This window comes from Micropterus dolomieu, linkage group LG15 (genome assembly GCF_021292245.1).
Source record: "Micropterus dolomieu isolate WLL.071019.BEF.003 ecotype Adirondacks linkage group LG15, ASM2129224v1, whole genome shotgun sequence".
In the NCBI taxonomy this organism is placed as follows: domain Eukaryota; kingdom Metazoa; phylum Chordata; class Actinopteri; order Centrarchiformes; family Centrarchidae; genus Micropterus; species Micropterus dolomieu.
This window is the reverse complement of record NC_060164.1, coordinates 23,108,987-23,120,868: the sequence shown is the minus strand read 5'-3', so window position 1 is coordinate 23,120,868 and position 11,882 is coordinate 23,108,987. Positions and strand designations below refer to the sequence as shown.

The following is an 11,882-nucleotide window of genomic DNA, read 5'->3' as shown; positions in this document are numbered from 1 at the left end:
GCTGCCATGAATCCGTACCTGTGGTGGTGGTGGCCGCTGATGATGGCATGCTGTTGTCCCAAAGCAACCAGACAAGGGTGAGAGGATGGAAGGGGGATGGGGTGGGATGAGAGAAAGAGATGTATAGGAAGAAAGGGCAACAGTTTCTGTGCAGCAAAAACAAAAGAGAAAGCAAAGGAGAGGAAGAAAAAAACTGCAGTCAAGAGCGAGAGAGGATAAATGAGTCCTCTGTGTGCAGTGGAGCTCGCTCTCCCGTTCTCTCCCCCACTCTGTTTGTCTCTCTCTCCCTTTCTGACTCTTGAACCAGGCTCCATTTTGTGTTAAGCAGCACCCTCTCATGACAGATCTGTGGTGGGATCAAGGGTCAAAGTTGAGGATAGGGTCAGCTGTAACACAACATGCAAAGGATCTCTGCAAACTCTCCTCAGCTCTGCCAAAATGCGCTTCATAAGCTTCAAGGTGATAAACTATTGCAGCTTTAAAGGCTGAAAGAGGACTGCATTAAACAACATGCAGTGGTCGGGCGTGTTGCTTCAGGTATGATCCAGGAAGTCCCCTTTGATTAATAGATCCACAAGTTAGAAGGTTTATCAGACCCTAAAGCACTTCACGGTTCTATGAGACCAGATTGTAGAGAGTGTCAGAGTGTCTCTTGTAAGTATGGAAAGTTATCAAAGTGACAATAATTTCAATAGTCGCAAGGTAGAAAGAAGAAATCCAGTGTTCACGTTACAAAGAAATCTGTCACTGTGACACCTTGCCGCATGGTGCTGCATTGCGTAAAGGCTGAGCGAAGCTCAATATTTTTGTTACACTGAAATAAATGTGTGTGTCGTACAGTGTGAAAACATGCTTTTCACACTGTACTAATGTAGGTCTGAACACGGCCTAAGTGCGACTCTCAATACATTCCACCCAATTCAGCCCCAAACCCATCCCTTCCAACTGAAGACGTACATTTTAAAAGAGGTCACAAAAATTTAAGAACATTTTTGAAATGGCTAAATAATTTCTTTAAAAGGCTGGGTGGTTTTTGGAAAACATTACTCAAACAGGACTAAGTAGAGCATTTGTCATGGACTACTTTCAACCGTAATACATATTTGGTGAGTATATACGGCAACCGTACAAACTGAGCCAGCAGACTCAAAATAAACTATGGTTGCCTTGTTCACGGTAATGAAGGAAACATGTCACCCAGTGCAATAATGTGGCTCATTAATGTGTTTTTAATAGTTTAAAATGGGTTTAATAGTAGCCACATTCGACATCTATGGCACAGAGGAATAAGATATATCTAGCATTTGTTATACAGACAAATTCACCAGCCTTATCCTTTAAAAGTTTGGTATGCACCCATGAAACAGTAGAGCAGAGAGAAGAGTTGATGGAAGTCAAAAGCATGACACACCAAAGGAATTTATAGACATACTGCATGTATGTAGTGCTAGCACAGGCAGGAACTCACACGCAAAATGAATCAACACATAGTACAAACATGCGGAGAAACCACATCACTCAAACCTCCATACCACCGAACACAAGTGGAGGGAGAAAAACAGAGAGAGAGCGAGAGAGGGAAAAAATGATGAAGTCGGACTTGAACATCAAACAATAAACAGTCCATTAAGTCTGTGGGTGGAAGGGTGCGGGGGTGGGAAGGCAGATATTGGGGAGGATGGGGTAGAGGAATGATGAGAGTTTATTTAAAGCATGGTGACCCCGTGGCCGTAGGCTGCCTTGGTGCAGGGATGAATAAAACTTTAATGGCTCATAAAACACAGCGACCCCTTCTCGGAGCTCAGCTTTGCAGCGTTTATCCCTACTGGGTCAGCCAATCAGATTGCTTGTATCTCCAAACACAGAGAGGGAGAGAGAGAGGGAGGAAAAACAGAGGAGAATTAAAGGAATAGTTCAAAATTTTGAAGTTCAAAATTAGCCTTTCCTAGAATGACATCAGAAGATCGAAATCACTCTCATGTCTGGGTGTTAAGTGTATGAAGTTAGGACTAATTAACACCTTAACAGATTTCAAATTTCAATATTTGTGATTCTCAGCAGCATCTCTGGCTGCTGCGTCGGTTGCTAAAAATGGTCAGTGAGCACAACTTTCAGTTTTGGTGTCTGTACAGGCTAGATGGCAGCAAACCTGGCATCCTCACTGTAAAGTCTTCACGATACTGAGCTTGTTTACCAAAGATATCGTTCCAAAATGTACCTTCCACTAAACCTATTTTCATTTTCATTCGTTTGTGTTGAGGTTAAACAAATAAGATTATAGTGAGCTTTAGAGGTGTTGTTAGGCGTACTTTTGGACAGAGCCAGGCGATCCACTTGCCCTTACTTCCTTGAAGGTTTGGCTAACCACGTCATGACTCCAGCTAGGTAATTAACACACTGACATGAGATTTATAACATTCTTCTGACATCACTCTTTGAAAGAAAGCTAATATGAATATTTCCAAAAACTTTTAACTGCTCATTCATGGTAAAAGGTGCAAGAGAAAAGGGGTAAGAAGGCAGGGCAGATGTAGCAAAGAGAGGATGAACAAACTTAGAGACACCAGGAGAAAACGGGATTGGAGTTACAGATAAAAGAGGACGATTTAATTTAGGACAGTGGAGGTAGAACAGGAGAAAAAGAAAATGAGAGAGCAGGTTAAGAAACAACAGAGAGGAAGACGAGACCGTGCTATTTAACCTGGTAGAGTTTCACACCGGCATGTAAATCACACACACACACACACACTGACCCTCAACCTTTTTAGCACAACACTGCAAAGGTACAAACTATCACCAGCGGTTTAATCAAACCCATGTGAACTGTACTTTTTGCCAAGCACCATTTGCCTCACTGGAAACGGGCCTGTGACAATCTAAAGCTGGGGTGTCAATCCACGCCGCAGTAACCCCGGGGTGCTGGGATCTGTAAACAAGCAGCTGTCACCTTGTTTAACACTAAGCCATTTTCTTACCCAGCACTCCACTCAATCTGCAATGTTCGCCAAAGTCATTATGTTGATGTGTCGAAGTGTTGTAATATGCAGTATTGTCTGCAAATGCCTACATTTCCCAGAATATTTTAAAAAATACAGTAAATAACAATCATTATCACAACATATGCAAAATGCTACAGATTGTGGCTTTAAAAAGATCGTTTGTGCATACGTTTTTTCTTGCCGTCCATGTACATTAAGTAAGGGGAAAAGTCTAATTATTTAGACAGATAACTGATGCAAAAATGAGCATGAAGATGGCATGTACATGCTGTTGCATGTTTTTAAGCTCATGTCGAATTATTTTGTTGTGTCAGTATCTTTGTTGTCAAAGTCGAAGTGTATTCCCCTTTGTGACAAAACATTTAATGTGTGTTTGTATATATATATATATATATATATATATATATATATATATATATGTGTGTGTGTATGCGCGCGCTACAGTCAGTGACCCTCCCTACCCTTTTCTCCCCTCCTTGTTCAGCCCAGTGGGTGTCATTCTCAGGTCATGAGACTGTAAATATACACAGTTAGACCCCAGAGGCATAAATCAGAGTCAACAGCGTGAACTCCTACATGGACAGATAACACGAGACAGACATGACACGCCTGCTGGAATAAATAATAATAGCACATATTCACAGCTTACAGTAAGATAAAGATCATATTAACATAACTAATACTACATAACTAACACTACTACTACTGTTACATATAAGTTGTATATGGAGACCTGTTCTGTTTTCCAGGTTGTCAAATACCGATGCTTTGTCACGCCTCAGCATCTCATACAAATGCATTTGTATGAGATGTATGACAAGGTACATTTTAGTGTATATGAAACATTGTTACTGCAACGTTCAGTGCACATTAGACTGACTACAATTGTTACATACACTTTTAGTAGCCTCTATAAAACAAATTATATTATAAAGTTTGTTTGAATTTCAGTGAATTTAAATGAATTAAATACATTGAAATGTAGCTAAAGGATATATGCCAAATGTGTGACAAATTGACTTGCTTTTTGCAGAACTTTAAACTGCATCTTCAGCAGCAACTGGAATGTTAAAGACATTAAAATGCAGTGCAATGCATAAAATGCAAATGAAAATCTCATTACTACCACTACTTCTAAAATTTTAACAAACGCCTTGACCTCCACCACCATTACATCTGCCATCAGTGCCTCTTCTACTGCTACTATTAATCTGCTTCTGTTGATATTACGTCTTCTCCTTATGTTACTGGTGTTCTTGCTTGTAGTTCTGGTGAACTTCATCCGAGCAATACTTTAAAATAACTCTATGTTGGGCTACTTTCTCAACAGTACATAAGCTGAATAATCAAAACATAGTCCAACCAGACCAATATGCAAGCCAAAGCTCATGAACATTGTGTGATAGAAGATTTGAGTCTATGGAGCTCGACAGCTGTACTGATTTCAATCAGTTATTTGGTTATGTTATTATTAGAAACATCCACAATACATATAGTATACATAGCCACACACGATCCTTATATGCTTTAAAGCAGTTCTTGTTTATAAATCTTCCCATGGCTTAGCACATCCCAGCTTATCCAATCTTCTCCATCCCTACACACCTACATTCTCACTACGTCCAGGCTCCGCACTACGTTCAGGGCATTCAGAGTGGCTAAGCACTAATGTCTGGAATGGCCTCCTCCAGGGTTTGCACCAGTGCAAATCTGTTAGTTCCTTAAAAATGAAACTGAAAACTCTGTTAGATTGGCTTTTCCTGGTGCTTCGTAATTTGCGGATTATTTTTGTATTCTGTGTTTCATATTATGCATGTTATCAGTGTATTTGCTGGCTTATTCTTTCCACATCTATCTTTTACTGCATTATCTGTTTTTTGTAAAGTGTCCTTGGGTGACTTAAAAGGCTTGGACAAATAAAATGTATTATTATCATTATCAATGCTATGACATCAATTTACCTTTACTGTCACCAAGATAAGTTCCAATACATCAACTCTCTTTGGCATTTATAAATGTATCCTTATTGTCTTTCTCCTTATATTTACTCAGAGAGGATGTGATCAAAAACATAGATAAAATAAATCAAAATATTTCCACAAAATGATGGCAGAATATTGATGATCATGTTCATGGAAAGTCCTAAAGTAAAAGTTAACTGTCAGACCGTGTTATTAATGCCAGGTGTCAAGCAATATAAAGATAACTGTTGCCTTATAGCTTTAAAATTAGGCGTCACTTATTCCCACACTTTTCAAATGAGTTTTACGATCCAGAAGGTATTCCTGCTTCGCTTAAGGGCAACCTGCCTCTTTAAAAAAACTTTTTTATTCTTCTTGTAAAAGACTGAGTTGTCACTCCTTTTTCTGCATGTCTCTCAAGGGCAAAATGTAGAAACATGCAGAGGTTAAGAGTGCTTGCTCATAATCATCAACAAAAAAAGTTTATTGAAGAGACTCAGAAAATATGAATAATCAAGAGACATACAGTCTCAATGTAGCTTTGTGCCATGTCAAGACTGCAGAACTTACATTAATGTCAGACTCCTGTCCAGAAAATCAGCTAAAGACTCCAATCATCCAGTGGTTAATGATAATAACTGAGTTCTACTTGACCTCACCAGAGTTAGTTACAGTTGCAGTCGCCATTACTAAATTACACAAAATAATATTCATTATGTAATTTATAATGGCAACTCTCTGGATCAAAGGTGTGAGAGTGGAACAATATGAATGGATTTCCTATTCAACACCCTGGCAACAGTTAAAGCAAAATATCTCGAAAACTAAATCTAAACTTTACATCATCTCCTGATATCAGGGGGCAGTTAACTTGAACTGCATTACATTTACATCATTCCATCTGTGATCTCTGAGGCGGTAAATGTTTTTGCAGGCGTTAACGCATCATCAAAGTGTCCGAAATCCTAGAGGGTTTGATCCTCCGGATCTCTGAAGGGTCTGTGGACACACAGTCTACAATTATCTCTCTGTTATGTCAAGTGCGCTTGAGCCAAAAATTGCTCGCCTTGGATTGTTCAGAGCTATCAGGTTCCCGTGTGAAAACACAAGGACTATGACATCACTGCGTCACTTAGCTACCTCACACACACGCACACACACGCACGCACACGCACGCACGCATACGCACACACACGCATACGCACACACACGCATACACACACACACACACACACACAGACACACACACACACACACACACGTATGTGCGGCCTACACAGACTGTTTGTCTGCCTGTCTCTCCACTGACTTTCATTATTGAACTAACTAGGAGGGTTTGGGAATTGCAGTACCTTTGAAATGTGTCACCATAATGGTGCCTTAACACTCAAAATGTTTCATGAGAAAATACTTGAGTTTTTTAATGAGAGCAGGATTTTGATGTTTTTTACACAACAGGGATCAATTGATATACTTCTGCTTTGGTGTGAGACTGAGTTTCATAAAAGTGAAGGGACCTGATTAACGCTTGTCTCTTCTACTATACAGTACAGGACATGCCAACAAAATACATTACAGAAAAAAGAATGGTTTGCTTCGCCATGCACACTAAAAAATAAATCTGGGTACAGTAAATGTCACTAAAATGAAAATGTTGAGCAGAAATTATAACCTTTACAAGGTTCAAATGCCTGTGGACTACATTGTGACATTACATCTCTCTAGTGAAATAAAAAAATATAATAATTGAAACCACAACCATTACTTATACTGCAGCAACAATTTCCATTTCACAAAACCACAAAATTGTACATTAATAGTATACACTACTTAAAATAAGGGATTTACTGAGCTTTATCATGGCATAATTTTACCCAATATATTTGAAAAGTAAGCTATGTCAGCCTAGCATGTCAGTCTCTCCCAAAACTATACACTTCTCAACCACAGCAGTGGACAAAATAACTGAAACACTTCACAGTAACTAAACTGAATAGTGAAAATTCATTAATATATTAAACAGACAATGAAATAAAGAGGGTGTAGAGGTCTCATCTATTGATCAGCGGACATGTCTACATTAAATTCATTATTCTTTTTCATTTATGTAAACAGTAAAATACCATTTTTCTCATGAACTCATTTATACATAGCAGTACTCAGTGAAATAATAATAATACTGTCTTGGTTAAAGTTTTACCACTTAGTTACAATCATCAAGGCATGATGTTCACTCAATTCTGATGCTTGTGTGAATGTGTGAGATAGAGTCCTTGAAATCAATGTAATATATTGTGTTACTTGTGTTTATAAAAAGGTTAAATAGAAAAAGAAAACATGGATCCTGCACACTTGTTAAGATGATCCCAATAAAATTAACATCTAATTTTCCCCACATCTCAACCACAGCGGCCCATTTCAGGAGTATCATATATTTAGAATAATACTGGTATGACCTTGTGTAAAACTAAAGAGGAAGCTAAATAAATGTTGTATCAAACTGTAATTCACAATCTTACAGAGGTCATTATTCATTCCGTCTCCATCTTAACACTGACAGTTTCCTCACTCTTTAACTGCCACTATCAACCGCAGTGTAATAACACACACTTTCCTAAAAAGCACACACACAGAGTAATAAATTACTGAGCAAATGCAAATATCACATGGAGCTCTGCAGCATGAACTTTTCCACTATCATTGGAAATGTGTCCTGTCACTGCTGTAGAAACACAGATACTGCAGGGAATAGACAAACCGCCGTTAGTATCTTGCAACCCCAGACCCTCTCACTCATCATCAGTTCCATGGATAGATACATCAATGTGAAATGCCTGCAAAACTTAAGGTGCAGATGTGATGATGGGACTCAACCCAGATGCATGTCAAGCTTGGTCAAGTTTAGCATCATGTGTATCCTGCTGGATAAGACTTTTGACGACTAGATGCTGGGAGAGATACAGAAGAAAAGTCACTTTTTTCACAAACACAACGTCCACTGTGTAGAGATCTACCAACTCAAGTGACTCTTAAGTTGAGTTATGATACAACTCTATTTGAGCAATAAGGATTGACAAGTAATCCTGCTCACGACCGAAAGCAAGAAAATAACTCTGTTAAGGTGTTTACCTTTTATATTATTATACAATTCTTAGAGTGCATGCACTTTATTGTATGGTACATGAAGCAGATTAGTAACTCTGCCAAACTCTCCTTGTTTGGCAGAGTTTTAAAATTCTCGTAGTCCATTTATGGCTTATTTTAATACATTTTTATGTCACCTTTCCCAAGGAAAAAGATTTTTTCTACCTAGAAGCTCATTCGATACACAGCAGCTGTGAGTACCATGGAATGTAAAGAAAGAGGAGCATTTCATAAAGCCCTTGACTTATAATAACACACAAAGCACATGAATACGCACAAAATAAATTTTTTCTTCAAAAGTAAATTCTTTATACTGTACCATTTTCAAATGACAGACACTTTTAGTACTCCGAGTTGAGAGGGACTTTAAATAAGCTAAGTAGACTAACTGAATGTTGCCTATGGTCTATGCTCAAACTGGAGATTCAGTGGTGGGCACTGGGCTGGTCATACAGTAGCTCTTTCTCACCTCGTGGTTCAGCAACTTGAAACTCTGAATGTGATCTTTGACTAGCTTACACTCGCTCGCACACACGCTCCTTGTCTTTGTATTGGCTTTGATAAAAGGGCTGGGAGGTGGGGAAGGGAGTAGCGGAGTGTGTCAGGTCCTGGAGTTGGCTTACTGTGCTAGGAGATGCACTGGGCCATTACACATGACCTCTGACCCTAGCAGGCACCCTGAGGTGAAATGACGCGGGCCTGGTTTTACTCAGCTGGAACAAGAGAGAGGTGGGAGGCACAGGGTGACTGTGTGTGTTGTTAGTAGTTGTGCATATGCATATGTGTTTACGTGTGTTCAGACATACACCGATGTGTGAGTAGTGTTCACACATCCCACCCTTCATAAAATAGACACACCACCAGCCCGGTCCCAAGCACACTGAGAGCTGCAGGCCTGTCCTGTGGCTATGCAAATGTGATGGGGGGTGTAAAATATGAATTTTAATTACAGCCACCTCCCCCCAATTACCAGCCAGTGACCCTGACAAGGATCTGTCTGCAATTGGGATTGGGAAATGACATCGTACACATACAAAATGTTGGCTTTCTTTAATTATTACATAAATACATACAACGCTTTTGTGCAGTGATTTGCACCATGATGATTTTCATGAATTCTGTATACTTTTAAGTATAATAACTTCAGTCTCAGAAATGAATGAAAAGACTATTACAATTAAGTTATTGGCAACTTAATAGTATAGTAGCTGCCCTTTTTGATGTTTGGTGTAGGGCAATTTCCTATGTTCCTTATGTAGTGCACATTTAATGTCATGTTGAAATATTTCTAGCAGCTACGGTACCTGAGTCCCTCTCAGATTCATCATTGTGAACCAAATTTCAATTACAAAAGATCAGAAAAGAGTGCTCTACTTACAGCTTCACAGCTATGAAAAATGCATTGAGCCACAACAAAAGTTAGGTTTTTACTGAAGGACTCTCCCCTTTCTACTGATGTCTTGAATCTGACTAAAACAAATGCTCGCCTGTTCTCTGGAGGTTATTTAAGTGAAAAGGTTTGTTACCTGTTTGTTATCAGACATGCTTGATATTTTTGTAAGCAGTCTTGTGAGAACACACAAAAAATATGGTCACTGATAGAGTCTGCTAAGAGGAAGTGGGAATTATATGTACCGTAAGTGAAGGTCTGCCTTGGGCATCGTTAAACTTACTCAATGTAGTTAAGAACTAGAAAAAATACAAACAAAGAAAAATCACCACTCCTGGAGTGCACTGGACATCTCAGACTGGTAATATTTCACAGATTAAGAAGAGGTGTGGATGAACTCATGTAAATGTCAACCCACCAAAAAACATCACTACCCATGTGCAGATACACCAACATGTTCCCATTCCCAACTCGTCACGTGTGGACGCTTGGTTAACACCCTTGGTAATGCTTTTATAAGGCCCTGGGTACCCTTTAGTTTCGTTGTTGAACGTGTAGGGCTCCGTGGTCAAGTTACCAATAATACATATGCAACATCCAGTTACACTTTCAAAATTAAACTAGTGGTTAACATTGTGAACAGTCGCAATTTGTTTAGGTTGAGGCAATAAAACTACTTTGTTAGGTTTAGGAAAAGATCATGGTTTGGGTTAAAATAAATATGTTAGTTATGTAACATAACTAAGAAGAATCACTGTTTACTTTTTGTTTCACACAGGAAACAAACACCAGCCTTCTGGGTCAAAGTCCAGTTTTGACCCACCCATCAATCCACCCATCCACCCCAACCCTCTCCTCACTTGGACTTTTCTGTTATTTATAACAGATCTACTTTTACCTTTGAACAATGAAGCTAAAGGGCTTCCCCCAGTGTGTTGAACTACGACGCTAAAGGCTGCCATGTGCATTGGTACCAGACACTGAAGGACGTGACAAAGCGTAGGTATTTGACGCCCTGGGAACAGGCTGGTTACACACACCGCAGATACACTGACACATTAAAATAAACACACACAGACACTTAATAGCAGGGGTTCTTAATTAGCGAGGTGTGTCTCCATCCTCTGGGTCCACATGCCAGTCATACACGATTGTGATGAGTCTGTCTACATTAGCATGACCCTCCTCCCTCCTCCTCCTTACTGTCCACTCCACTGCTCAACACAGGACCACTCAAGCATGGACACCCTGCCAATTATGGCTTAATGTGTTTGTGTGTGTGTGTGTGTGCGCGCAAAAGGTACATGACTTGATGGTTGACACTAAGAGTCTGCCATGTGTAAATGTTCTCAATTCATTACCATTTTCCAGTCTGTTCTTGGCAGGAATTGAGGACAAAGGATTATAAAGTAACGACTGCGCTGTTTATTTTACTATTTATGTATCTTGATTAATGAAATATAGTGAAAGCCTTTTTTAGTATATAATTCATCTTCAAAATAATTTTGACATCTATTTGCCTCTATTTGAGTATGCATGTGTGTCTTCAACAAATTAAGTATTTATTATGTGTTGTCATATAACATTTTGTTTAGACTTGTTTGGTTGTATTGTGATATTTACGTCAATAAACTAACTATCATTTAATTTAATTCATGTAAAATTTTGTATAATAGTCTTAAAATCAGCTTACATTTTGAATTCAACTATTTCTATACCTTTAAAATTGAAATAACATATTCAAAATACTTGGGAAATTCACTTAAATTTCCCAGATATGAGCTTCCTGAGGTAAAACCTCCAAAAATCAAGACTTACAATTCAAACAATGCTTAATTAGTTAGTAAACACTACTGATTACTGTAATCACCAACATAATAAAGCAGAAATCTGGCACGTTTTGGGCTGCTAAGTGGTCATAAACCTATCACCATGTTTATACCAGTAGTCTATTCTCCTTCTTAAGCATCAACAGGTTCACAAAACAAAAAAAATACATTTAGTGAGGAAAAATTAATCATCAATAATTTATATTTACTGATTGCACTATTTTACAAAACATATTTGTCAGCAATACATTTAAACCACTTCCTTGCGATTTAATGAAGCCAAAAAGTTCACTCACCAACTCTCATTACCCTCTCACACACACGTGTGTCTGCACACACATTTATAAATCTACACAATCATCAGATCACTGTTGAAAGCTGTATATAGGAAACAAGTTACAAAATAGGTTTTGACATTCATATGTAAATATGAACCAGGGCAAGCCTGTGTCTGCAGGCGCCAACACACTCCTTTGTTCGTCTCCAGTCAGACACACTCACCCCGAAACAAAGAAGGGAAGGGTGGGGGGGGGGGGGGGGGGGGGGGGGGGGGGGGGGC

General features: G+C 39.0%; 1 long non-coding RNA gene across 1 annotated transcript in view; it reads right to left on the bottom strand.

The window, feature by feature from the left end:
- Positions 1–244: 244 nt before the first annotated feature.
- Positions 245–11,882, bottom strand: part of LOC123984321 — a 16,262-nt gene continuing 4,624 nt past the window's right edge. Inside the window, exon 3 of the long non-coding RNA XR_006828420.1 lies at positions 245–346. This is a non-coding gene — a long non-coding RNA (uncharacterized LOC123984321). The remainder of the gene's footprint in view (positions 347–11,882) is intronic.